This window comes from Papaver somniferum, chromosome 1, assembly GCF_003573695.1.
Source record: "Papaver somniferum cultivar HN1 chromosome 1, ASM357369v1, whole genome shotgun sequence".
NCBI classification, from domain to species: domain Eukaryota; kingdom Viridiplantae; phylum Streptophyta; class Magnoliopsida; order Ranunculales; family Papaveraceae; genus Papaver; species Papaver somniferum.
Genome location: NC_039358.1, coordinates 239611789 through 239616950, shown reverse-complemented (window position 1 = coordinate 239616950; position 5162 = coordinate 239611789).

Sequence of the window (5162 nt, the reverse complement as noted above, 5' to 3'; positions counted from 1 at the left end):
TGGATTATATCGTCTATGCAACATGGTTGACAATCTCAATTGTTTTGTCGGAGAATGGGTCATTTGTCCAAATATTTTTAAAACATGGTTCAAATGGACGAGTAAAAATTAGTACGGGTGAAATGGACACCAAAAAAAATAATAAGGATGAAACTGGATTCATCCTGACTTCAACATAAGAAATAGTAAGGATGAAACTGGATGCATCCTGATGTAAATTAAAAATACGGAAAATGGGTTGTCCAAATTTTTTTAAATCATGGTTCAAATGGACGAGTAAAAATTAGTATGGGTGAAATGGACAAAAAAAAAATAGCAAGTATGAAACTGGATTCATCGCGGCTTAAATTTAAAAAATAGCAAGGATGAAACTGGATGCATCCTGATATAAATTAAAAATAAGAAAAAATATTTGAAAATGGGTAGGATGAAACTGGTTACATCCTGGCTATTTTAATATTTTTGTCCATTTGAACAATATCTTTTTAATTTTTGTCCATTTAAAAAGTATCAAAATGTACAAGTCTTTTTCACCCAGGAATTGTTGATTTTGATCTTTTTAACCAATTTTGTGTTAAAAATAAAAAAAATATTTGAAAATGGGTAAGATGAAACTGTTTACATCCTTGTTATTTTTACATTTTTGTCCATTTAAACAGTATCAAAATCTAAATGTCCTTTTCGCCCAGAAATTGTTGATTTTGATCTTTTTAACCCATTTTGTGTTGTTTTGTGCGGTTGATTAGTAAAGGAAATATGTAGAGAAATGATGTTGTTTTGATAAGTTGTTCACGGCATTTAAATTTGTAACTTAAGAGGAATGATTAACTACACCAGTTTCCATGAAGGGTTGGATACAGAACACGTACGTGTCGATAAAATGAGAAATCACTAGCAAAAGATAAACAACGTTTGGTTTTGATTTACAAGTGAACGTGTAGTTTGTTTTACATCAACAATACACTTTGAATCAAAATTTAAATTTGATGGTTCTAAAAAATCGTATGAAGCATGATCTACTATAGATTACCCGTAAAGTAATCCAGGTTTTCGGTTCAGTTTAGGGTTATTTGTAGTCTATTAGAAGTATATCATGCTGACAACATTATTTGTCACTGCTGCTTTCACTCATATTTTTAGTGTGTTTATAACTACAACAAAACTCAACATTCTGAAGATTTTTTTATGGCATTACAAGGGATTGAACATCCAGCAAACAAACGTGTGGTTCAACTTCAAGCCAAAAAGAAGGGTGATTTTTTCGTCTTTGGAAGCAGTGGGATGGGAAAAACCTTTTTATTGAATCTGTCGGCAGCCGTAATAAGATCGAGGTCGAAAACTGTTTTAACAGTATCTTAATCAGGAGCAGCATCGCTCTCATTTTGCGAAGGGAGGAAAGCAAATTTAGCATTCGAAATACCCATATAGCTTATGCTATGAAAACTCAGTTTGTGGAACACGCAAGGGAACATATTTGGCAAAGTTAATGCGTAGGGTAGACAATATAATATGGGATGAAGCAGCAATGGTGCATAAACATGCCTTCGAAGCACTGGATAGGACATTGAAGGATCTGATGAGCTATCCGATCAAGATTCCAGATATATGGAAGAAGAAAAAAAAACTATCGTTTTCAGTGGAGATTTCAGGCATATTTTCATGCCAAGCTCAAACCCTACAACATGCGAGGCATCTACTTTCCAAAACCACTTTTTACTCAAGGATACGGCAGTGACTAGAAAGGCATCAAATTTTGTCCAATCTAAAAGTTTTCCAAAGCGATAAACTACGTTTATCAATCCAATTTTGGCCACCCGGCCGGGCATGTAGACACTCGAGACAACCGGTGCATATGCACCGGGTTAGATGCTTGTATGTAATAATATTGAAGAGAAAAGAAAAAGAATCCTACTTTCTTAAGAATTGCTATAGTTTTACCTTTTAGAACTTTAATCTCTGATATGATAAAATTATAATATGCTTAATTTTGAGAAATTATAATCTATTTTTTTTCCGAAAAAATTATAATATGGTTTGAATATTTCTTGTACTGCTCTTTCTCTTCGCGATCTACTTGTAATTGATGTCGTTATTTATATTAAGATTTTGATTATCTTTTATTTTGATGTTTATGTTATTTTTATAAGCAAACATGTAATCACTGTTTTGATTTTAATGAATTGAAATATGTTGATTGGCCAAAAAAAAAAGAAAAGAAAATCCAATATATTAAGATCTAGAAGTAGTTAGTATAGAAAAATAAAATACCAGGAAAAGAAACATATAATGAGCGGTAGTTAAACAAAAAAAATCCAATGTATAGTCATTGCCTTATAAAAGACAACGACTAAACATTGGGATATTTCTTTCTAACAGACAAATCCTGCTACTGCATTCAAAGATGTACCATTTGAGAATAATGACCTTTCATATGTACCTAGTTTAATTTACTAGGTGCATTGCATCATATTGCCAAATTCGAATGAGTTATGCCCCTATAAATACACATGAAACCAGTTGGTAATTTTAATACCCGTTGCATTTCATTGATTGTACAATTACTTTCAAGACATGTGAATTAGAGGCTAAGAGGAAAAACACGTACTTTATTAGCACACTAAATCGGTTGATGACATGTTAGCAACGGACCACAGTTAGGCTTCTTTTGGTGTAGCTTCTTTTTCATTCATGTTTTTGACGAACTGCGCCTCAGTTGCATTACTTCGGTTCATCACCCCATCCAACGAAGCCTTGGTTTTATACCATACCGGTTAGGTGTTGGATCTATCTTTCTTTTTATCCGGAGATTTTATGCCCGTGCTACGTCCGGGCGGCTATTAAAACTTTCCTTTTCTTTCTTTAAACCATATATTTGTTCTCGAATGATGTGGCTTCACCCATGGCGATGCATTTTTGATTTGGTGTGGCTAGGCTTCACCTCGTCCTGTCCCGATGCATTTTTGATTTGGTGAGGCTCGGCTTCGACTCGCCCCCCGTCCCGATGAATTTTTGATTTGGTGTGGCTGGGCTTCGCCTCGCCCCGTCCTGATGCATGCTTGGCTCAAATTCGCCCCGTCCCGATGCATGCTTGCCTCAACTTCGCACCGTCTCGATGTAGGCTTAGAATTTTTGATTTGGTGTAGCTCAGCTTTCGCCTCGCCCAGTCCCGATGCATGCTTGGTTGCGCTTCGCCTCGCCCAGTCCCGATGCATGCTTGGCTCAGCTTCGCCTCGGCCCGATGCATACTTAGGATATTTCATTAAGTTAAGTTAGGGAAGATGTCCTGGCGGTTGAAGAATCAAGGTGAATTGTTCTTCAAATTTCAACGAAATATCCAATTTACTAACTGAAAGAAATGAAATGAAAAAAGAGAAAAAATAAAAATTAAATGTGCAACTGAAAGAGCGACATACTGAGAAATTATAAAAAAGCTACCAAATTGTAATGTTGAAAATGCTTAAATCCGGTATGCCATTTTCAATACTAATTAGATTTTTTTACGCATAATCTCCCGATACCACACATAAGAAAGGCCACAACTTGGCATCGGTGGAACAAAGGAATTGTAAACATCATCGGGAAAGAGGTCATCATTTGAAGTTTTGAATTATGTAAGATTTTGGCATATATTTGTTGAACAAGAGTATTACAATGGAGAAAAATATGAAATCTAAAGGGTTAAGTGACAAAATGCCCCAAAATGGACTCCAATGTTGTGAAAATGTCCCGGACGTTAGGGATAAGATTAAAATGTCCCATTCCGTTAGATTTTCCGTTAGAGAGAGTTAAGTAGTCGAAATTTCCCTTCAGGATACATTGTTCATAATTTAGAGTTCAGTGTTTAAAATTCAAGGTTCAGGGCTTAGAGTCCAGGATTTGGGGTTCAGGATTTAGGATTCAGGTGGTGGTTGTGCGGTGGTATTGGTGGTGGCAGCGATGGTGATAATGGCGGTGGTGGTGGCGGCGGTGGTGGTGGTGGCGGTGGTAATGGTGGTGGTAGTGATGGTGGTGGTGGTGGTGGTAGTGGTGGTGGTGGTGGTGGAGGAGGCAGTGGTGGTAGCGATGGTGTTGGTGGTGGTTATTCTAGTGGTAGTGGTGGTGGTGGTGGTGGGGATGGTGGTGGTAGTGGTGGTGGTGGTAATGGTGGTGACAGCGATGGTGATCAGTGGTTGTTCGCTTGGTGGTGGCGGTGGTAGTGGCGGATTGGGGCGTTTTGATTAAGAAGGATAAAAATGGAATTTCAAAACTCCGTTGACCTATCAAGATGTCCAATTTTGATCAAAATGCCCCAAAACTAACGGAATTTGGTATTTTAATCTTTTCCCTAACGTCCGGGGCATTTTCACAACCTTGGGGTCCATTGTGAGACATTTTACCACTTACCCCAAATCCAAATTCCAAACTTTAACATCTCATTAGCAGCTGCAAGCTCATCCTTAGCTTGTACATACTTTTGAGCACCTCAGTCCAATGAGTCAGCCTATAAACCGTACGCGTGCAGTAGATCCAAGGTTTTTGCCCTAGCGCTTACCCTCTCCTGTGACTTGTGGCTAAGGCTTTGAAAGTCAGCAACACTCAATATCCGATCCTATATATGTAACCATGAGGCAAGATGAGACAAAGTCACCAGTGATCTATGCCAGATTCGTAAAACCAATTTTTTGACATGCATGATATGCATTAAAGCATAATTTAATTATAAGACCTTCCAACTTATTTGGCTTGGCTGAGATCGTCGAGACATCAAGATGACAAGTGCTCTCCCTTTTGAGCTAAGACGGAAAGTGTTCTAATGACAGTTCAATATGAAGCATAAAAATATAGCAGAAGAGGGTTTAAATTCACCACACATAACTCATTATTAACACATACATTCTCAGTTTTCAATCTTTTATGGTAGACATTCACCAAATTCATTAAAAAACACTTTGGGAAAATAGTACTCCCTGAAGAAAATAATTGGGAATTTTAACAAACTGCCACACTTGCAAATTCCGATTCAAGAAAATGCCACCGTTTTTTTCAGAGTTAATTAAATGTCACAACCGTTAAATATTCCGTCAGGGCCTACCAAACCAGTCTATATGCGTTGAACAAGTCAAGAAAATATGTTATCATTCCCTATTTACCCTTCACAATCCTTGAAGACTTGTGAATCGCTA